The sequence below is a fragment of the Acomys russatus genome, chromosome 13 (assembly GCF_903995435.1).
Source record: "Acomys russatus chromosome 13, mAcoRus1.1, whole genome shotgun sequence".
NCBI classification, from domain to species: Eukaryota; Metazoa; Chordata; class Mammalia; order Rodentia; family Muridae; genus Acomys; species Acomys russatus.
Window position 1 is genome coordinate 24516647 of NC_067149.1, and position 24287 is coordinate 24540933.

The window sequence follows — 24287 nt, forward strand, 5'->3', positions numbered from 1 at the left end:
TAGTCATAAAACCAGAAACTGGTACACAATGGCCAGTAATAGAAAAGGATGGTGAGTAAATGAAACAAGAAAGTCAGAAAATTTTGTTCAAAAAAAGTTGGGGCCTCACTGTGCAAAGATGCAGGCCTGAATACCTGATAACACAGAGTTATACTGTCACCCCAGTTAGACCTGACGATGCCTGTCTTCCACTGTGCTTCCTGTGGCTTCTGTTTTCATCTCTAATGTACATACTGCTTGAGACATATCCCAGTGAGACAAATACAAGCCAGAATCAGAGAGATGTGCTCCTTAAACTTAATCTCTAAATTATACCTATCTGAATCTTCTTATAAATTTTTCCTTCTTGGGGCCTGTGGGGCTTCTTTTACTTATTTATTCACTGGCTATGCTGGGATCTCAGTCGTGGTATTCATATTTTCTGAGATTTCCTCATGTTTTATGTCTTAATCTCTTGTCTTCAGGTCTTTCTGGACCGTTTGGGTTTCAACTGTGTTGTCTCCTTGGAACAAGCCAGGAGCCTCTCGGGTCTGTGTGAGAATCATCAGTTGAAACTCTTATACCATACTTTTTTTTTTTACTGTTACAGTGAGCCAAGGGGTAGACAGATATGCCATCTAGGTAAGTGATTGTGTTAACACAGAAGGAGGGAGTGTGCAAGGAGAGGTGCTACTACGACCAACCGGAGGAAGATTAGCCAACCCTTCTTTTGATTTATTTATTTCTTATCTTTTCTTTCCCCCTTTTCCCTTGGCCATGTAAATCCAAACTGTTGAGTTCCCAACCTAAAGCCCATCTGATCCCACTAACGTGTGTGTGTGTGTGTGTGTGTGTGTGGTGATATGTGTGTGTACATAGCAAAAGTGTCAGGTTACATCAGGCCCTTGCTGACAGATTTACAGAGCTGGTAAAGGAAGCATGAATTTGTTGGAATTCTCCTTTTTCCATCCTAGGTGCTCCCAGCACTGGTCAATGCCTATCCATATCTCTCTAACCCCCACATCACTCCTTTCTGACCCACCTGGGTCTCCCTCGGTCCCATCTCCACCCTTGCTTTCTCTGGCTGTCAGCTTCCCTGTCTATGTCTGTAAGAAGAACCCCATGTCATTTGTTTGATACAGAAAACCAGTCTTGAGCTCCCCCTTCATGCCAACTTGCTCAGTAAGTTGAGAAGATTTTCCTCAGGATCTGCATACTCCATGGCTTATGAGCTTGTTCCCATGGTCCCCCTTTGATGGCTTAGGATAGTAGTTTCAGGATACCCACAGATACTGAAAACCTTGGCTGTTCCTTAAATAGAATGGAGCAACATTTACTCACCATCTTTCCATATATCCTTCAAGCTATCTCTGGGCGCTCCAATAGCCAGCAAAAGTGCATGTAGCACTTGTATGTACACATAGCTGTTAGAGTATACTTTAGGGTTTATATTATTTTTTTCCATTGGGCTCTTCTTCTTCTTCTTCTTCTTCTTCTTCTTCTTCTTCTTCTTCTTCTTCTTCTTCTTCTTCTTCTTCTTCTTCTTCTTCTTCTTCTCTTCTTCTCTTCTTCTTCTTCTTCTTCTTCTCCTCCTCCTCCTCCTCCTCCTCCTCCTCCTCCTCTTCTTCTCTCCTCCTCCCCCTCCCCCCTCCTCCTTTTCCTCCTTCTCCTTCTCCATTCTCCTCTTGACCAAAATATTTTCAGCTATGTTTGGTTGATCGGCAGGTGTAAGACCTGGTGCTACAGAGTGATAACTACTCTGTACATAATTATTAATTTTACTGTCTTTCCATTTTCTCCTACTCACTCCTGTTCTTCCTATTAAGCCTCCAACCTATCATTCCTTTCCTCTTTCATTTCTTTTTGTTTCATTTTGTTTCCTTTCCTTTCTTTGTGTTCCATTCAATTCTGCTCCATTTTATTTCCTTCCGTTATCTTCCTCCCCTTCCCTTCTGCCCCCTTCCCTTCCCTCCACATAAATCCTTACATTTCTATCAAACTTAAGTCAGAGGAGAAAAACCTTTATTTCTGTATGGTTGATGGAAAATATATATATTTACCAGTATTTTAGGAAGGTGATGCCTAGTTGTGAAACACTTTTACAATAATGAAAAAGTGGTCAAATTGCCTTCAATCTTTGATAAAAATAGATAACGCCTCTAGTAATTTTTTGAATTTTCCCATTGACCTAGTTGCTAGCTCCTTGTGTGATGGTATGGGCTCACACATTTCCTGGGTGGGAGCGTCAGACTCACTTTCCTTTCTGACAGCCTGGTCAGATGTTCCCGTCTTCACCTTCCCTCTGTCCTCACAGCTGGGGACTGAGTTTTGGCTCCCCACAGCTGACATATCTGGAACACTCTACCTCAGGGTCATTCCTCTTTGTGTCTTTCTTTTCCAAGTACTGGATCATGAGGGTATTACTTTTCTATTACTTTTTTTCCTGCATTTTGAAAACTATGTGCAGTGCAAGTGTTTAACTTCTGATGTTGACATTTACTTTGCAATTTTATGTCAGACATTGCTCTTTTTAAAAAATTTATATACAAATTCAATGGCCCCTTTGATAGGACAGCATTTTTATATGCAGATAAGCTAATACGATATGACAAATATTAGCTTATGAATACCTGGGTCAAACCTATGTTGAATGGTTTCTCCTTAAGGAATGGATAAAGGGAAAATTAGCATATAAAGCATTTTTCCAAGTAGGAAACATTTATTCTCTGTAGAAAGTGGAATTGGACTATGTTTACCATTTCAAAAATGTTTACTAGAGACATCTTTGTCAGCTGGTCAATGTCAAGAATATAGTTTTAAATATCCTTATGTATAGATAGACACCATGTTGAATTCCACAAATAACCTTTCAATTAATAGTTCAGTGTTTGATCCTGTGGTCCAAACTTCTGAGGAAGATGTTTTATTACGTTTTCTTGGAGCACGATACCCTGCTACACCCTCACTGCTTTAGTCCCAACTTACTGAACACAGTGAAGGAGAAGCTCTTCATCGTGATGGAGGGGACCTGCACCAGGAAAAATGGCTTTGTAATTGCTGTCACCACCATTGACAATATATCTGTGCTGGTGTGATCCAGCCAGACTGAGGTTTTGTTCTTTATTCAGTGAAGTACAAGGCTATTGTTTTCTGTCCCTTTAAAGGTGAGGTAGTGGAGGCTGTGGTCACTCAGGTCAACAAAGTTAGACTTTCCACAGAAATTGGGACCATGTCTTGCTTCATCTCTCAGCATTCCATCCCATCAGAGATGGAGTTCGATCCAAACTCAAACCCCCCCCTTTGCTACCAGACAATGGATGAGGACGTCATGATTCGACAGAACAGTGAGATCCATTTGAAGATTCTGGGGGCATGTGTAGACAAAAATGACATTTTTTTTTATTGGCTCTCTCGTGGATGATTATCTGGGACTCATGAGCTGAGTGAGGGAGCGCGTGCAGCCTTGTTTGATCCTAGTTTTGAAAGTATGACTTTTCTACTTGGTAGATTGTCCACAGTACTGGCCACTGTTAGTGAGACAATGAGGAATGTTTGTCCCTAGAAGACTTTGGGTGTTTCCTCCAGTTAAGTTGTGCTCTCAAACTCCATACTCTAAATGTAAACAGTCCTTAGTTCTCAAAAAACAAGTTCGTTGTTTATTTCAGGTCTAGTTTTTGAAAGGAAAGAGATGACAATATAGCTGTAAAATAAATGAGAACTTGGTGATACTAATGACAGTAAAGGCAGTATTTTCACTCACAGGAACACATGTATTCATTGTGATGTGACAGGTCACAGTTGATGTGGGAGACAGTAACAGCTTCCATAGGTGTGGCATCTTTTTCTTGCTAACCCCTAGCTACCTTCTGTGTCTCAGCTTATAGATTAAGTTAAATAAGTAAAATATTACAGAGTAAAGAAAAGGGAGCATAGGGATTAGGATGATTTGGAATTTGGGTCCTTTTGAATGCTTCCTTCCCTTGACAGATGATAAAGCTCATGTTAACTGTGATGAAATTGAAAGTAGTAACAGATGATAAACAGCACTTAGGATCTACATATTAATATTCTTGCTTATCCAAATTCATTTATCCTTCTTGGTATACATTTACCTTATAGGAAAGCACTGCTCCTGATCTTAGATTTGAAAACCAGATGTCTGAAACCATATTTGAACAGCACAATGTCTGTAGTCTCCGTGATTTTTGTTTGTTTCTTTTGTTTGTTTGTTCGAGGTAGGGTTTCTCAGTGTAACATGCCTGAATCTCCCTCTGTAGACCAGGCTAGCCTTGAACTTGCAGAGATCCACCTGCCTCTGCCTCCTGAGTGCTGGGGTTAAAGGTGTGCACCACCACTGCTCAGTCCAGTCTCAGTGTTCTTACAGTAAGGTGGGAGGTGGAGACAGGAGGATCCCTAGTGGCTCACAGGCCGGGTGGCCTGGCATATGCAGGAGAAGTGGGAAAAAAAAAGAGACCCAGTGTCAAATGAGAAAGAAGATTACCAACAGCTGATGTTGTACTCTCCATGTGCACTGTAGCGCATGCACACACATGTATACCCCTCCAATGCGCATGGACAGACATTCAAAAAGGAGTTTCTTCACAAACTGATGCTTTCTGATTTTAGTTCTTGCATTTTTTGAGTTGAAGACAAAGAAGTTGCTATCAGTCTTTCATCTCCTCACTTGACAAGTTATTAACATTTTCTATGTCAGTATGTTGAACCTAAGAGTCTCCTTTTTTCTGTCTATAGAAAATGATGGGGAAGAGAGAAATTCATTACATCTATATACTGAAGAGGACAGAATTTTTTGTGTGAATGTTCAGGCAAACATGTAAACTAGAAAATGCCTGATACTATCACAATGGAGGCTAAAGGAAAACAGATTATAAATCAGATGGTTTTCTATTTGGCTTGTATATTCTGCCTTGTAGAGATGCCTTGGGACTCGCTCACAAAGGCTCTTCAGTTCTCTCTGAAGGTTGTCCCTTTCAGGCACCCATGAAACATTTACAGAAAAAGCAGATAGTAATTTCCCCTTATTCTAGAGGTTCTCAACCTGTGGATCATGACCCCTTTGGAGGTCAAACAACTCTTTCACAGAGCTTGCCCAAGACCATAGGAAAACATAGATATTTATAATTTATAACTGGTAAAATTGCTGTTGTGAAGTAATAATAAAAATAATTTTATGGCTTGGGGTCCCCACAATATGAGGAACTGTAAAGGGTTGCAGTGTTAGAAAGGCTGAGAACCACTGCCCTATTCATTGCTTATATCCCATTGTGTGACTTTCAAAAAAACAAGATTCCTCTTTTCTTGTTGCTAGACCTCTTTTCCTTAGAGTTTGTAACCTAGCCCTATCTGTGGTCTTACTAATCACTAACTACTGTTTCTTACATGCTGTTTTGAGGCAGTTCCTCACTTGGCCCACACCTTCTGTTAATTCATAACCCTCTGTTCGGTTCTTTTCAACCCAAGCCTCTACAGTTCCTTGTGTTTTTCTTTAGATTAAATGCTTGATATTTTTACTAACAAAAGAATAGTCCCCACTTGCAATGGAACTAATATAGTTTAATAAGTTACTTTATGATGGCATGCATTTTTTATTTTTTAGTACTTGTGGATTAAATCATGCACTCTGCCACTGAGATGTATAACCAAACCCTTTTATCTTAACTTTGAAACAAGTTCTCACTTGAGCTTGGCAACCCTCGTTCTCTGGGTTGGAGTATAATTCTTACATATTAAAAAAAAAATCCCACTCCCTAATACCAAATCTCCCATCTCAGTGATCCACTGACTAGAACAGGAAAAATAACCCACAGGTAATGCCAACTGCTGATATCTTGTGAAACAATGGCATAGGGTCAAAGCCTGATAGAAACTTGGTAGCTTCTTTTCAAACTAGATCGACACCCACAATACTGCTCACTGATGTTCCTTGTCTGTGTTATGTTAAGAAAGCTGTAAGTGATGTTCACATAACACCATGCAAAAATATTTAATTGAGGTTTTTATCAAAAATCAGAACTGAGAACACAACAAAAGTACTTTAGCAGGTGAGTAGGCCAGTGAGTTATGGTGTATCTGCACACCGGAACAGCAACACAATGGTACAAAATATTGAAACATGCACCAACATGGCATCATGTTAAGTGAAAGAAGCCAGACCCCAGACCGTCTTCTTCAGGGATTCATATATACAGTATTCTGAAAAGGTGAAATTAGAGTGACAAAAAAAAATATAGTTATGCCAGAGGGGCTGGTGCTGAGGTTAACTATGGGGCAGGCAGTGAGCCTCAAAAACAATTCAGCAAAAAGAATGAATGTTATTGTGAGTAAACTTAAAAATAGTGAATTCAATATAAGACTGATTTTATGACATTTTTTATATGTTTATTATTGATTTCATATCTTGTTTAATGCCAGGGAGCCTGACACTTATTATTTTAACCTTTTTACAATATTACTTGGGGGAAAAGTATCTCTGCACCCAGTGATTTTTAAACGTGTCATGTTTAGCTGTAGGTGATGATTAGGTACAGGCTTGTCAAGTCCCTGTAAGGCTAGTGGCATAGGTACCACAAATCCCATATTCATCTATTTGTGCTACTCCAAATCCTGGCCAATTTCTCCCTGGTAAATATTCAGCATGACAATTACTTTGTTGATCCCCAAAACAAACATTGACTTTGAGGGCAATTCCTCCTCTTTGTCAAAGTAATTCCCATGAGCTCCAGAAAATTATAATAAAATCACTTGTTCAATAAATAGAACCTAGTATAGCCATTTAAGATCAACAGAATTTTGAGTACTTGCTCCATACTCTGCGGCTTATTTATTTTTTGTGTTGGTGCCGTCGTTTGCTTATTGAACACATGTCTAATACCTGCTAAGAACTAAATCTTCAGTCAGAAGCCAGCAAAGGAAAGTTGGGTTCTCTGAAGTCTGTGTTCTCCAGCAGCAGATAGACCTGCTGTTTAGATGTAGTGTGGCAAACAGGACAATGACAAGGATTCATGAGGATATGGTGAACGACTTCTTTGGGCAAGCCAAAAGACCTAGAGTCATGGAGTCATGGTGGCAACTGTGCTGTCTTAAAGAGTGAGCGAAGTGTTTATCCAGACAAAGAAGGGTAGAAGAAGGGACAAGAAGGAGGGATGAACACAGTAGTGTATCTGGAGAAATTGGAGAATGGCAGTACTCTAGAGGGTGAGGTAGAAAGGCTCTTACAGTCCAGAGATGACACTGAGGTGGTAAGGTCCACATTGTATGCCCTGGAATGTGACACTAAAGGAATAGATGGTACTGTCCCAAAAGCTGTGGTGATGAACCTCCAGGCAGCAAGTCTCCTGTGGCTGTGCCCCCAGAACACAGGACCCAGTTTCAATGTGAAAGATTTGAAAGCTATTTCTTTTTCTTGTTCTTTAAAAAAAAAAAAAAAGGTGTAGGTATTAACATTTTATGTCTAAACTGCAGTTTCAATTTTTCCCAGTGACATTCTTCTACTCAATAAAGGAGGTAATCCATTTTGGAAGAAATACAGTTCATCCATGGGACTCGGTAAAATGATTTTCCATTTTAGTGGGGAAATATTCAGCCTGTAAATATTTTAATCTTTTCCTCTGGTGTGTGGAAGGGGCTCTTTTAAATGGTTTTTGGCAGGGATGAGACACAGTGAGATTTGCATTTTAGAAGCATCATTCCAGAGGCAAGGTGGAAAGAGGACTCTGGCAAGAAACATTTTACTGCTCCAGAGGCTCAATTTAAGCAAATCCTTTTTAAGCATCTTATGGCCAGACAGGACAACAGAGCAAGAGAAATTACTCTCACCGTCTGCTGTTTCTGTGTCTGTGGGAATGCACTCCAAAGGAAATTGTGTGGTCTTTGTCTTTCTCTGAGAGAGAACATGAAGAGAAGAAAGACAAAGGAAGACCACGGAGCCCCTTTGCATTCCACTGCATGAAAGCCCATTGTTATTTGAATTATTGTAGTGCATGTGATTTTCAGCCGATCATATCATTAACAGACCACAGAAGACTGTTAGGAAAGTCCAGAACAATGCTGGTTCTTGTCTGGAGTACTTTCAGCATATGTATTCTTGCTGTGACTTGTCAAATATATGACTACTTTGTCATATTTTATCAAAACCATCACTGCCACACACTAAAACAATAGCTCACAGAATTCAGAACATCTTCTGCTATATATTTTTTAAACGAGTTACTTTGAGTAAATCATAGACACAAAGGCAACTAAAAAACTGAGGCAAATCATCAAAGGCTTTGAACAGCAGTGTTTTGGGTCAAAGAAATTATGAGCCTATTTATTGAGAAGGTTAATTTTGGCAGACCAGACAGGGAAATCTGCATCATCACAAGTACAATGATTTTCAGGTTTTTTTAACAGAGAGAGAGAGAGAGAGAGAGGGAGGGAGAGAGAGAGAGAGAGAGAGAGAGAGAGAGAGAGAGAGAGAGAGAGAGAGAGAGAGAGAGGGAGAGAGAGAGAGAGAGAGAGAGGAGGGAGGGAGAGAGAGAGAGAAAGAGAAAGAGAGAGAGAGAGAGAGAGAGAGAGAGAGAGAGAGAGAGAGAAGAGGGACACACACACAGAGAGACAGAGACAGACAGAGACAGAGACAGAGACACAGAGAGAGACACACAGAGACACACAGAGAGACAGCTAGAGAGAGAGAGAGGAAAGGGACATAGAGAGACACACACAGAGAGACAGCTAGACAGAGAGAGGAAAGGGACAGAGAGACAGAGAGACAGAGAGAGAGACACACACACAGAGAGTGAGTGAGAGAGAGAAAGAGAGAGAGAGAGAGAGAGAGAGAGAGAGAGAGAGAGAGAGAGAGAGAGAGAGAGAGAGAGAGAAAGTTTGTATAGCTCTGGCTTTTTAAGAACTCACTCTGTAGACCAGGCTGGCCTTGAACTCAAAGATATACTTGTGTCTGACTCCTGAGTGCTAGGATTAAAGCCATGTGCCACCATGCCCAGCAAGTACAATGATTTTCATACAGGGTTCTTTCATTTGTTTTCTGCCCTGGATTGAGATCTAAGTTCTTTGAGGCTGTGAACAATATCTCTTTCTACCTGACCTACAGCACACTGCGCAGAGCGTGGACTCTAGTGAGAACGTGGTTTTTTCACTTGTGTGAATGAAGGGTGTTTTTATGGTTACATTGTTGATGTATAGAATGCACGGTGGAGGAGACAAGTCTTTGGACTACATGATATTTACAGTAGAGGGTATCTTTGAAATTCAACTTTAAAAAACTGCAGAGCACTAGAGGGATGGCTCGGTAGTTAAGAGGATTTGCTGCTCTTGCAGAGGACCTGGGTTCAGTTCCTAGGACCCAGATGGTAGCCCACAGCTCTCTGTCCTTCTCTGGACAACATAAGCACCAGGCATGCATGAGGTGCATACATGTAGGGCGAAGATTCATAGACACAAAGTAAAAATAAATAAATCAGAAATTCTACATAGAGATCAATGCTCATAGGTTAAAAGATTTTGTGTTGATAGACAACCAACCAGCTTTGTACCTTGGAGAAATTTGAGTAAGCTGGTTTTGAATAGCATTACTTAATAACATTTTATTATATAACCTCCCATGTTCTTTACAATCCATATAATACAATATCTGTGCATTTTCACAAAATGATATACACTGTACCTTTTGTTTGGAACCATTTTTTTTTTTCATGTTAGAGAAAAACTCCCTAAATTTTGACTCGTGTCTTACTTGCATTGTACCAGGCTCTGTTTCAATATTTTCCTTTCCCGGGAATACTTCAAGCTCTGTGTCACGGGGGATTATGTTGTCCTCATCCTTGCTCTGCATTTAGTCTCTGTCATTTGTCAGTCTCTACTTGAACACTTGTTGATTGATAGATTCCATTTTATTTGTATTAGTTGCACAGTTCTTTATTTTCTGCATACACATGATTCATTTCCTTAACCTTCTGTTGATTCATTATCTAGGTTTCATGTAGAATAAATGCACTAAAGAAAGTCCATGCTAGTGTGTGTGGAGCATTTATTATGACTAATAAGAGTTTGTCTTTATTTTTTGGCAACCTCTTCCCTGCTCAGTGGTTGCATAGAATTTCATCTGACAAATATCCATGATAGATAATCGTATGCTCATATTTTAAACATTTTAGAGAACAGCTGGGCTGTCCAATATGTAGGATTCTTTTGAAACAAGGATTTGAGTTTGCATAGTTCACTGGGGCAAAGATTGGTTATCCAAGGAGATGCCAGTGGGGGCCTGGGGAAGTGAGGCAGGGGAGAAAGGACAACCATTATGTTTTGTGTCAATAGGCAGATTACTGATGTGGACAGGAGGGGCTCAGACCCACTAACGCTTTCTGAGGTCTGTGCAGAGGATGCCTCGGAGGAGTCCCATTTAAGGAATAAATAAAGCAATTATTTTAGCTTGTCCCAGGCTGTGAGCTGCTCTCATGGGTATTAACTGCACATTTCTGACTTGTCCTATGAGGGGGCTAAACATGTCCACATGCTCATGTTCCTAGAAAGTCCTCAAGGCATTCCATATGCCCACTACATGGAGACAGAGACTTCTGAAATATTATGGTAGGGCACCAGGAGCATGTGCTACAAAAATTGTGCCTTCCTGTGCACAGAGGTGTTTTTGCTGATGTTCGGATGATGGGTCTCTTTATCATGTCCCAACACAGTGACAAAATAAAGCAACTCAAAGGGGTGCTTACCTTGGCTTGTGGTCTCATTTCATGGTTGCTGAGCCTCCTGTGGGTTTGTTTTATGTAGCTTATCATGGTGGGTTAGCAAAGCAGCTCATCTCATGGCCCCAGGAAGCAGAGAGGAAGAGTCCAAGGGTAAGATACTATTATCCTGGTTAGCTTCCATTGACCTATAATTTAAATGATGCATCCTAGAGCCATCTGAGAGCAAAGACTCATTTGAGAAATTGCCTTAGATCAGATTGGCACTGGGGGATTGTCTTAATTGTTAATTGATGCAAGAGGGCCCAGTTCACTGTGGGGGATACGCTCCCTTGGCAGATGGTCTTGAATTGTATAAGAAAGCTAATTAATCATGAGCCTGTGAGTGAGTGAGCAAGCAGTATTCCTTCATGTCTCTGTTTGAGGTCTTGCTTTGACTTCTTTCAAATGATGGACTGTGACCTGGAAGTGTAAGCCAAATAAATCCTTCCCTTCCTTAAGTAGATTTCTGTCATGGTATCTGATACAGCATCACAATGATGCTAAAACAGATACCAACTTCCCAAGGCGTATCTAGAAGTGCTGACTTCCTCAGGTTAGGTCAGCCCATTCAGCAAGATGCTCATCAGTGGGTTAATCCATTGATGCTCTTACCGGTTCTTGTGACCCTTTTACTTCCTGGTAACCCCTCATTGGAAAACAAACTTTGAAGGGATGGGTCATTAGAGGCATTTTATTTCTAAACTGTAACAGTGGGTTAATGATCTGCTTTATCCCCTAGAGTTTCATCTCTATGCATCACAATGTTCTCTGGTCCAGCAGCTCAGGAAGTGTGGCCATCCTCCCAGCAGCCTCAGAGTTGCCCAGGAAACTGTTTTAGACTCATTTACTTGGCCTCTTTCCCTGTCTCTTTGCAGACTCTGGATATGATAAAGTTTAAAAAAAATTTGTCCAGGAGATTCTGAGCACTAACCATCCAGAACCTCTACTTTACTCACTTACAATTTTACTCACATGACTTTAGTTCTCCTACCATTTTTAATAAGATAAAATTATTTCAGTAAAACAACAAAATACTTTTTCCTTTGAAAATTTTTATTTTTCATTTAATTTAAACTTTGTTAATTATTCAGATTATAACTCAATTGTTATCCCATCACTTGTATCCTCCCATTCTTCCCTCCCTCCTGCTTACACCCTATTCCCCTCCCTTAGGTCTATGACTGAGAGGGACCTCCTCCCCCACTATATGGTCTTAGGCTATCAAGTCTCATCTTGGTAGCCTGCTTATTCTTTCTTTGAGCGCCATAAAGCCTCCCCAATGATCATAATGAGTGAGTTAACCCAGAAGCAGAAAGACTCACATGGTATATACTCACTTATAATTGGGCACTAGCCCAAAAGACACATCCCACGAAAGTCTTCACTTGCCAGGAGATTGAGATAGATGTGAGGACATCCTATTGAGACTCTAGGTAAGAGAAATATAGGAGATGGGGAAATAGAACCCACTGTGATGAGTGGATTGGGGCGCAGGGCGGTCTGCTCAAATTATTGCACTAACCAAGGACAATACAATAGTAAACATCAAACCCCTACTCTGATCTACCCAATGGATAGGACATTCTTCACAGTTATGTGGAGAGTGGGGACTGACTTTGACATGAAAAACTTTTTAAAATGACACTCTTATCATTAACTAAGATTCCAATGTCCTTTGCTGAGTTAGGGATAACAAAACTCTGCGATAAAAAAATGTTATTTGAAAATTACACTAGTACTCACCAGTTTCATCTCTATGCATCACAATGTTCTCTGGTAATAAGGCATGTGAGGCCTTATTACAAAGGTAAACGTTAGTGATCTCGTTAAATCAGTTTACAGAATGGCGTGGAAACATTTGCAAATAACTTGCTAGGTAGTGACAAACGCATCATCCTCACTGAGAAGTCTGGAATTTAAAACTAGAAGTAAAATTTTGAGCCCCTTGTTCCTGTCCTCTGCAATTTTCCCCACCTCTAATACACTCTGTTAAAGCTAGTTCATGTAAAACATATTTCCCCTTTATGTGCAACTACTTATTAAAAACAGAGGAGCTAACTTATTTGTCTTAGCAAAGTTCAGGTTTTATTCTGCCAAGAGTTAAAGTACGAATGCATACACACATGCTTTTCTGCTGTCTGGAAATTTTCACTTTTTTGTTGTTTGACCATTTTATACACATATTTCAGACAACATATTTTCAACTTCATACTATAATGAGACTCCTTGATTGAAATTTGCCTTCTCTATAAACTCCCCATGAAAACTGATAACACTTGAGTTATTCTAGTGATTCCAGTGAAATGTGGATGTGGATTCTGTATTGACCATTCCATGTCTTGGTCTTTCACAGAGCATGGTTTGAAAGCCATTGTTCCACCCTAGTGTCTACAGGCCTTCCAAAGAGCTTTGCTGGATACCTGCCAGTGTTATCATATTGCATTGAAATTCTTGGTACTTTTTATTAAAAACATTTAATAAAATCCAAATTAAATTCCTTACTTATGTGGGCAAACTAGCTGCAAAAAGCCTTCCTTTTCCCATGGCTAGTCTGTATTTGCTCTAGAGCTGTGGTTCTCACCAGTCCCAGTGCTATGACCCTATAATATAGTCCTTCATGTCGTAGTGACCCTCAACCATAAAATTATTTGTTTTGCTACTTCATAATTGTAATCTTGTTGCTGTTATGAATTGTAATGTAAATATTGGTGTTTCCTAATGGTCTAAGGAACCGCTGTAAAAGGGTCATTGTGGTCACCACTACAAATTGAGAACCATTGCTGTAGACCATCCAGACTCTCTGTTTTGTGACATTGCTTCTTCTGCTCTAAGTTACATAAAATGCTTACAGCCTGTAAGATACTTCATTCACAGGCTTAACTACAAATCTGGGAAACTGAACAACATACAACAGCACTGACTATTTGAGACTGTCATTATCCATTATATTTTTATAGTGAACACATTCTTGTGTTACACAGAACAGACATTGTTGTCACTTTTGATTATGGTATTGACTTTTACATGTTTGTATAGAGATGCACTCATGACTGTCACTCTCGATGGCCCATTTGTGTGTGTGTGTGTGTGTGTGTGTGTGTGTGTGTGTGTGTGTGTGTGTGTGTGTTCTTTAATTTGTATGTTTCCTAACAGGTCATTACTCTGAATAGCTCTTGTTTTGCAGGTGTGGGATGCATCTGTCAATGAGGCTGGCTCTATTTCCTAAGCCTAGATGTATACATTCATTTTCATCTAATTTACCAATAGAATCACACTGTTCTAATTTTTTATGTTAACATGAGGCAGGTATAATGTTTCACATAAAAAACTAGCAGACTCTGTCTTATACTTCTTTGTTGGCTGTGACTCTGGTATTGTTTATTTGAAGCTCAACTAGTGACACTGGGGAAAGAGATAGAACTCTGTTAAAACTGTCTTCGCTATAATTTCTAGGTTTTGTTCCCAATTCCAAGACTAGTCTGGCAACACCAACTTTACTCAATGAGGAGAGAATAAAAATAAAACAATCTCAATGTTGAGTGAGGAGGGATGGGAGAACCAAGAGAGCGAGGAGGAGGAGGAGGAGGAGGTTTGACAGGGATGAATATATACAAAATACATGCTATGAAAGTCTCAAAGAATTAAATCTTTATATTAAAACAAAATATCTACCTAGGTCACTTGAGTTTCTTTAGATTCTTCTATTTGGGATGGGAGGGCATTTGTTTTAGAGAACTAATTAAGATGGAGTCAGGGAGCATATGCCTTTAGTCCTAGCACTCAGGAGACTAAGGACCGCCAAACATTTGAGTTCAGCATAGGCTACATAATGGGTTAGAGACAAGTCTGGATAATTTAGTGGGACTCTGTCTAAACAACCAAAAAGAAAATAATTAACTGAAAATACTAACTTGCTTGAAAATTTCTTTTCCAATAAGGAAACACTATAAAAAAAGAAATTCACAATCAAAGACATTTTTATTTTGGTGAAATATGAATATACTTATTTGGAGCTTTGCTTTCAATAAAGTTGATTAAAAGATTCACCAGACACAACATAAACACTTACTGTTTTAGAAAAGAAATTAATTACAGCCTAAAATATCAAGAAGTGGGTTCTTTATCACAGACTGTTCTGTAAGTTCTTTTTCTTTGGTGTCTAAGCAACAATCCGCCCCTCTCTTGGATTCTGAAAGGGGCTGAGACAGATGGAAGGACTCAAGTGGCTCACTCTCCTGGGTTGTTTCCCTGGATGACTCTGCATGTCTTAGATGCTGTTTCCCAGAATCAACGCTTCCTATGTTGTTGATGATACCATTTATTGGGGGATCAGGGTATTTCCAACAGATGAATACAGAACTATTTCAAACCCCCCCCCCTTTTCTGACCTAGAATTCCCCTTCACATCATTTCAGGTAGCATTTTTCACTAAGATATAAATAAAAAAAATTATGAGCCTTAATTTTAGGATTCTGCTCTTGAAAGCCACAAATAAAAATAATACAGTAGTACCATTCTGACAAAAATACCATGCCTTTAAATATGAATCCCTACCATTTCTTTCTCCCTCCTTTTTCCCCTCGATCCCTCCCTCCCTCCTTTCCTTCCCTCCTTTCTTTTAAAAAAAAAACTTTGTTTTTATTTTGTGAATGGGTGTGTGTAGGGCTATCAATGACCAGCAGGGGGCACTCCAGTCACAACTGGAACTGGAGTTGTGAGTTATCATGTGAATGCTGGGAACTAAATCCAAGACCTGTGCAAGAGCAGTGAGTGTTCTAACTACCGAGCTGTTTCTCTAGCCCCAGATTTGAGTTCTTCCTATAACTTTATCTCTTTCTTCATTCATTTATAAACCACCTTTAGTTTATCCGTTCAAAGTAGCATGTGTTTCTCCCTACTTCATAGCAACTATATTTTTAAATTTACTTTTCGATTACTTTGGAAACTTAATAATGGTAGGGCTTTTTATTTTATTTTATTTTTATAGCTGACCATTGAGATCCTTGTGTCTTGCAAAGTGCTTATAAAATATCCACTGAGTTAAAAACATCTGAATTCTTTTCCTTTCCTCGTGGGTATATATTTGTTTCTTTCTATTTTTTTTTTTTTTTTTTTTTTTTTTTTTTATGGTGCCCAGGTTAGAGTTGAATTCTCCATCCTTCTGCTTTAGCTTCTCAAGGGCGAAGATTGCAGACACGAGTCATCATGCATTGCGTTTGTCCATAGTAGAGCAAGAGCGCTCTACAACAGTAGGAGGTCTTGGCAATCCAGCCTTGGATCTCTTTACTGATTTTAATGCCTATTATTCTCACCTTGCAGATTTTATTCCAGCCTTGACTTCTTAAAAATATACATGCTCTCTGTAAAAAAGTCCCGCTTGCTTACCTGGATGTATTGTTTATCAGCAGAAGGAGGAAGAAAATGTGGAATTTTAAAGTGGACCAAATTTCAAATCACAGAATAGCATCCACTTATAATTAGCCATTATAAAAATGAAAAAGATTTTCTAAGCCTCAATGCTCCATTTCTAAAGTAGGAAAAAAAAAACATTGCTTTGGCAAAATTCCTGTGATTGGGCTTGGCGTATAGACAGTGTTCATGAGTGTATCAGTTAGACACTGTCATGTAATAAAATATATACAGAGTCTCAGATAATAGAGTATTTTTATACTTTTCTGGTCAGTCCTCTGCAGGTTGATAAGGGACACTGCTGCTGACCTTGGCTGGCTCATGTAAGAAGGTATCAGCTTACCCCAGTGGTTCTGCTCTGAATTGTGGGTTCAGCCAGGCCAGTTCTGTTCTGCATGTCTGGTTCAGTTGGATGAACACAAACATGAGCCATAGGAAGAAACCTCCTGCTATTTCCAAGGCAAAGGACCAAAAGAAAAAGTGAGACACCTTATGAACCGAGGCTGGGAATGGACTCCACACCCCTTAGGTGCATAATCCATTGTTCAAACAAACTCACATGCCTGAGCCATGCCAAGTCATCAGATACTGTAGTCTTTTGTTAGATGAATGATCAAGTTATCTGCAAAAGATTGCAACACTGAGGCTGCTAATTTACTTAGCTGCAGAAAATATTATAGACATGCGGTGAGGAAATTCAAGCTCTTTCTCATTATTCTACATTACGTGCTCTTGCCAATGGCTGTGTAATAGTGGGCTTCTACTCCAGGTCACATGACTAGTGAATTTGATCTTGAGTCTTGAGTTACACCACAGACATGCTTGGTAGTACTCACTGTTCTTTCTTTAAGAAAATCACCACTGTGAGATAATTCTAAGAGAGAATAACCTCGTTAATGATGTCATCTAGCATGGGACAAGAGGGACAGATGGCCCAGAGAAGTGTATTTAACAGTCTGCTACTAGGTATCTTCTCAAATCATTGTCAGATCTCTCATTATTTTGTTATTTTCCAAGCTTTACTTTGTTTGAAAAACACTTCGCAAGACAAGGCTGGAATTATAAGCCACCAAAAACTGTTAGTGATCTGAGTAGCAACTTTAGGGTACTGTCACAATCACCGAGTTTTGGGAACTTGCCTAGTGGCATATTTTAATTACATTTTTGTGCTGGCAACATATTTGTCCTGATAGGTTTACACTCCTCTTCGATCAACTGGAATTCATTTTCTGTTATCCTCATGGCTTGTGTAAGCCATACTCCCACTGAGGAGACTCTGTTTTTAGTTGAGGTGTTGAGTATAATATAATTACTTAGGCATTGGCTTCCAAAATTTGAAGCAAATCTATGTCTTTATTTAGTTTCTGTACTATATGGAATATTTTTATGTAAGTGCAGATGATGTTTGTTGTTGTTGCCTGGCATGATAATTTATATTTTAGAGGCTGGTTGTATTTATCAGTATAAAAGAATTTACTCTCTAACCAAAAAAAAAAAAAAAAAAAAAAAAAAAACAACAACAACAAACAAACAAACAAACAAAAAACAAAAAACAAAAAACAAAAACAAAAACAAAAAAAACCAAAACCCAAACCAAACAAAACAAAACAAAAAAACCACGACAACAACAACAAAAAACCAAACCAAACCAAACCACCACCACCCCTACACACACCCCTAGCTAACCAGATCCTTTAAAATATCGCTTCATTAGTTTTGGAAAACACTGGATTCCAACTTTTAAAGATTCATTATTGAAACACTGTCTTATAACTGTGTTCTCCAGTTTTCAATGCTACATTAGAAAAAAAAAATTTAAAGCAACCAGCTGACTATAAACACGAAACATAGAAACAAATCAGTAAAATTGTCTGTTAGGGTCTCGTTGTCTTACTGATAAGATCAATATTGAGTATATTGCTTCTTTGGTGACAATAAATATTGATTGAAGGCTTATTGTACTCAGGCACCATGATAAGCATGGTACATGGATAATCCCATTTAATCCATAAAGTACCTTGTGTAGAAGATACATCAACTGAATTCATAAATAGATCAAAGTTCAAAGAGGTTAAGTAGCTTAGTTTTCTAAACACCCAACAAGTGGTACATCTAAGGTTCGAATTCAGGTAGTCTGATTCCAGGCCCTGAGTGGGCCATATAGTACAGGCAGCCATACTTTGTGTATACAAAGCATAAACCTGGTGCTAAGTTTCATAAGTATTATTATAAGTACTGTAGGTACAGCATATTGATAGTTCTTCCTTGTACTGGAATCAAACCCATAACAAACACTTTACTATTGAGCCTGTACTGGATATTAATATTTTAAGAGAAAATACTATTGAATACATGCTATTCCCATGATACATTATCAGAACTCTTATGTAGCACTGTATTCAATAAAAACTTGATAAAGGTTTTGCACCCTCTAAATTATTTATGGAAAACTGTTATTCTAATATTCAGATAGTCGAGATTTATCTCTCAACTTATTCTCATAAAGGCTTGTGGGTAGACACGTCATCATTATTAAGCACAGTCGGAGCCATTGTCCTTTTTTCTAGACGTGAGTGAGACACCGCCATCTTTTGGTATAAGAGACTCTTAAGCAGATGATTTCCAACAGCCTGTTCAGATGCTGATCATTACTCCCATTCCTTCAGCAACTATTTACTGTCTCTAGGGAGGACTGAAGCCTTAAGAGCTCCTCCCCCATCCATGATGAGAGTGTTGATAGGCTCAGTCTCATCAGGTCTTGAGCGAGTAGCTAGTGCCGCTATGGGTTGATGGGTGCTACAACCATGTCAACGTCCAGAGGATACAATTTCACAGCATCACTCCTCATCCTTCAGCTCATACATTCTTTTTACCCATTTTCTACAATGTTCTCTTGAATGGAATGAAATAGATGTCTCACTTAGAACTGAACATTCAATAATCAATTAGTCTCATTACTTTGACCAGTCACAAAGCTTTTCATTGATCATTGCTTACTGCAAACAAGCTTCTCTAACTTATGGGAGTGATAGTAGCTACACTTAATTAAGAAGGGCAAGTTCCTCTCTGGAATGATGCATGGATCTTTTTTCCTTGAGGTGCCATGTAATTGCCCAAATAGAGACATCTTTCTCAGGTAGCAGTTGAAAGAGTCAGTTAAGCCATTTGCTTAGAAGGAACATACATGTGCTCACCTAGGTCATTTAAATGGGGAGTGGGTATGTACTGAGAATTTTACCAAGGTTAGTGAGTAGTAACAGGTGACAAATCTGGAGGCTTCAGAAACTTCTGGAGTTTTTAGTCTGTTGGGGGTTCAATTGTTCTCTGACCTTTTGAATTCTGTGAATGGGTGCATTTGTCCAGGTGCCCCTGGGGAATTGTGCCTCAACTACAGAAGCAATATTCTCATCAAGAGACAGTGGCAGATGTAATTTTATAAAAGTCGAAGCAAAATCCAGGCACCATGAAATCACTGAAATAATAAAACCTAGAATGACCTGCTGCATTCCTTCCTCCTTTATGAGTTACACTTGTTGGTAATTTATTAATTTATGTCAGTCAGACACATTCTCATTCTTTCTAAGTAAATAATTTATACCAATTAATATAATATATATGATTATAAGAATGCATTGGGCAAGACACATCCATATGGGACTCATAGATCTTGAAGGTTAGCTAAAAAAAGTTCATCTATTGCTGGGTAGACTTTCACCATGGAGCACCAATTTCATAGCTGTGCCTCAGTTCTCCACGTTCTCCTTAGAAGACCATTGATACTTTTAGTTTTCTTGTTCAATACATAGAATATTCAGAAAAACAATAAACTCCTTACGTTTGTCTATAGTTCCTGGGGCAGGATGAAGGCAGAGGGGTCTGTTGATAGAAGATATTTCCCCTTAGGGACCACCTCTTGCTTAACCACCAGGCAGGATGCATGTATAATAGAGAAATTATTAAAATGTCTCTCATTATGGTGGGTCATGGGCTATGGAGGAAGAATAATGGTATCAATCACATATGTGTTTTATTTTAATCCCTTAGAGGAACAAGGATGAGGGTCTTGCTGTTTCCCCAGACTGATGAGGAATAGAAACATACTTTGTGTTAGTTGGCACACGTGAATTCTGAGTGTCAGTAATAGAACTTAATTGGAGATTCTTATGTCTGTCTTGATGCCCAGGGAAAGGTAACTGTATAGGGCTTTGAGAAGTATTCCCTGTGTGGCTGGTAGTAAAGCAGAGGCAAGATGAGGGTATAAATGCCAATTCCTATGAATGAAAAGTCAATCCCTGTCCTGGTCTCTCAGGTAGTGCTGCGCAAGATGTTACCATGAGAGAAGCCCTGTCTTTTCTAGGTAACACCAGGAAAGGACATGAGGAGAGAAGTCTCTCTGTTTAGTTTTCCCCATGAAAAATTTTCCTCCCCAAATAAGCTTTCAGGGATGGTCCTGATGCTTTTGGGTTTCTGTTCATCAGAGGGAGCTGAGCTGGCACACTCAGGGCTTGGCTAAGAGTGTGGACTTTGGAGCCAGACATCCCTAGTTCAAGTCTTGACATCAATTCCCTTATCGAGTATTCTAAGTTTCCCCTAAAGTTTTCCCAGATCTTGGTGCTTTTTCCAGAGAACCTGACATGCTTTAGTTTCCTTTTCTTCAGAAACAGACCTGGAGATAAGAATTCAAGGATTATTTTGCAGACAGTTAGAGGAAATGTATGTTGGAAGTGAGAAAGAGATGCTAGAAGGGGAGAGAGGCAAGAAACCTGCATTCTTAAACTAGCTAGTCCTAGAGACTAGACACTGAGACTAAGTGTGATATTTTGGGGTAGTCTTCGTCAAGGGTCAGACTGAGGGAGTCCTCATTGACTCTTCTCAGAGAGCCAATGAAATAGTCTTTGGAGCATCTCACTTGTCCTACATTTGGATAAACTATTACCAAGACAACAAGAGAGAAGGTCTCTTTGTGTAGCGTGAAATAGAGAGGGCACTGGGCTATGTTCCTTCAGCCTCTGTCATGCCGTGCAACAGGACCTCACTGAGTGTTAGAGGACTATAGCGTTTACATCAATAAATGCTTTCCAGAATGGTCCATAGAAAGCTCTATCTCTCTGCTGGTGGCCATCTGTGCCATCATTAACAGAGTCCTCTGGATGAGAACCTAGTTAAAGAACTGACCTGGATTCAAACCCTTCCTCTTTCTGTACCCACTGAATGAAAAAGCTTTTCAGGTTCTACACTTCTGTAAATGGCCAGTTCATAATTATTTGGGAGCTTGACAGATGGTTCAGTGGCTTATATGCTTACCATGCAATCATGATGACATGAGTTTCTTCTATCCCAGCACACACACACAAAATCTGGGAAACAGTGGAGAACAGAGATATCTGGACAACTGAAAGAATGGTTCAGTGAGAGACCCTGTCTCAAACACTATGATAGTGATTTTAAAAGGAGAAAGAGACCCAGTTAACCCTGCCCTCTACATGCACATGCGTGGATGAGCACACCCCAGCACATTGTTGTGCACAACATGCACACACACACACACACACACACACACGCTTTTAAAAAGATAACAATAATAATTGTTTTTTAACAGGTTCTATAATCTGTTGCCTCTATTCAGAGTGGCTTTGTAGCATGAAAGCAGCTATGGACAATGTGTCTATAAGTGGATGTGACCCTGGCTCATTGAAAATTCATGAACTGTCAAAGGTTGTCCATCATTGTGTTCAGGAGCCAAAACACCTTCCCTTATGCCTGTAGAACACTTACTAAAAGAGCTTTTAATTCTCAGTAGACAGTAGAAAGAGGTGTGAAATGAGCTCTGTGCAACCCTGCCTGGTTTTGAATGTTAGCCTGAAGGTTTCCTGTTGTAGAGGATTTACACAAAATGTTTACTATCTCACCAATATTTGTCTCACCTATAAAGCAAGGGTGATGAATACACCTGCTTCATAGGGTCATTTGGAGGATTGCATAGGCTAGTCTATATATTAGGATTGAAATAATATCTGCCACATTTATAATTGAATAAATATTTATATTATACCTATTTAGATTCCCACTGTTTCCTCTCTCCTCTTTATTAAAAATGATTTGGAATTATTTTCGAGGGAAAATTACAGGACAATTTTTCTAGATGTTTCTTGAGATTCAGATGTGGTACAGATATTTACTAAAATATTTGAATAACCTGTAAGAACTGTAGGGCTCAAATCAAAGGAACATTTGACAATTTTAGAGGCTTTGTGGGTTGTACTAACCGTGGAAAAGGGAGCTACTGGCATGCCATGAGTAGAAGCGAATGATGCTCGCTCCTGTGGCAGAATTTACCTGGTTTAAACTGTCATTAGTTCCAGGCTGAGGCCCTAAATTAGATATGTCACTTCTGCACTCTTAACCTCTAATATTTGACACAGTGTATGTCATAATATCACACATGACTTATAAATTATCACTATAATATTTTTTGGCTCATGAGCTTTGAAAAGATGGATGGAAATATTTTGTCAAGATAAGTACATGTATGCATGGAGGAAATTTTTTTTTCTTTCTTTCTCTTTTGAGTGGCACTATCATTGAACAAAGCTCTATTAGATGCCTTTGTTGAAAAATGTGTAATTTATTTTCTCCTAAATCAAATTTAAACACTGAAGGATTGTTTTGACAATACAAATGATGTCCCTTGCGTTCCATATCTTTCTATCAATCTGGGACAATTGAAGCTGACGGCGGACAGCCTCCAAAACCTGGGTCTTTGTTGTGATTTAAAGAAGCCTTTTCACCATAAATTGCAGAGGTGTCTGGCAGTGGAAAGTCTGCAAGACTGTTATTCATAACTATATAACACCCAATATTATGACAGTGGGCCCTTGAAGTGGAACACCCCCATGCAAATGATCTCGCTTCTAAATTTCATCACACCGGAACAATTTCCAATAGCTCTTTTCCATCAAATTCTCACCATGGCCTCTTTCTTTTATTTCTAAATATGGAGATCAGATCTTTCAACTTGACAGATAAATTTGCTAGAGAATTTTCAATTAAAAAAAATGGGTCTACCTGGTAGTTAGGGCAGTCATAGAGCCTAGAGGAGAAGGTACTACCAATGCTTTGTTAAGTGAACACAGTGTCAAGCTGCCTTCTAAATTTGCTGTTTGGTAATTTAGTACAAGTATTTGACACATTTGAGTTATTCTCAGCCCTACACTTTTTTTTTTTAAATCTGTCTTACTTTATGCCAATCTACAATCTTCCCTATTTTCTTTTCCATATCTTCACGTCTACTGGTTTTGTTCTGAAATACACTGAGTTTAATATGTGTGATAGTCAGTTTGCAACTAACCTTGGGAGTTTGGTGGCCTCACCAGTAGGTTATACAACTCAAGATAATGACTCCCCTTTCTCAGAATCTATCCATACCCAATAGCTCAGCAGGGAGGGTAGGGCCTCATGAGCCCAGCTCCCATCCATGACTAATTGTTTCAAATGGCCAGTCTTGTACAGAGTCAGTCAGTACTGCTAACTTCAGCATCCCAAGTTCGTAGTTCCAATGACTGTGCCATGCCCAGAGGATTGCAGTACACAGTCTGTCCCCATGTCTTCAGGCTCTTGATTCTGTGCCCCCTACCATGGTTCTCGGTGTTGGTCAGGGAAGACTCATTTTACAGAGGGCAAAGACTCATAAACGGTCAGAATGTGGTGATTAAATAAGCATGGGGTGATCATCCCTAGATAAGATGCCTTTATTGTCTGTTCTAAGGCTCATTAATCATCATTTTTAAAAAAGGGAGAGGCAGAAAATGAGTGCCAGAAAATGGGGATAAGTGCTGAGGAACCCTGTCTGCTGAGCACAGCGTCAGTGTGCCCAGGAATTCACAGTAGCTGTGTGAGCCTAAACAGATTGGGTCCATTACCATTTCAGCATGCAGTGGGACTATAGGCAGTTAACAGGTGCTGACGGAGGGGTTGTCATTTTCTTCAGTGGAATAGCCATTGACAATTTGCCTACAGTCTAGTAAAGAAGCCCCCCACTCATGCTTATCCAAACAACCATAATTAAACTCATAGTAACATACACTCACTGTCCCCCTACCACAAACACAGGGCATCAAAGTACAAGGAAAAAGAAGAAAACTT

At 39.4% G+C, this 24287-nt stretch overlaps 1 protein-coding gene and 1 pseudogene across 2 annotated transcripts in view; both read left to right on the top strand.

The window, feature by feature from the left end:
- Positions 1-24287, top strand: part of LOC127197206 (chemokine-like protein TAFA-1) — a 545549-nt gene that overhangs the window by 27069 nt on the left and 494193 nt on the right. The gene's annotated exons all lie outside the window — the stretch shown is intronic.
- Positions 2898-3422, top strand: LOC127197205 (DNA-directed RNA polymerase II subunit RPB7-like; annotated as a pseudogene).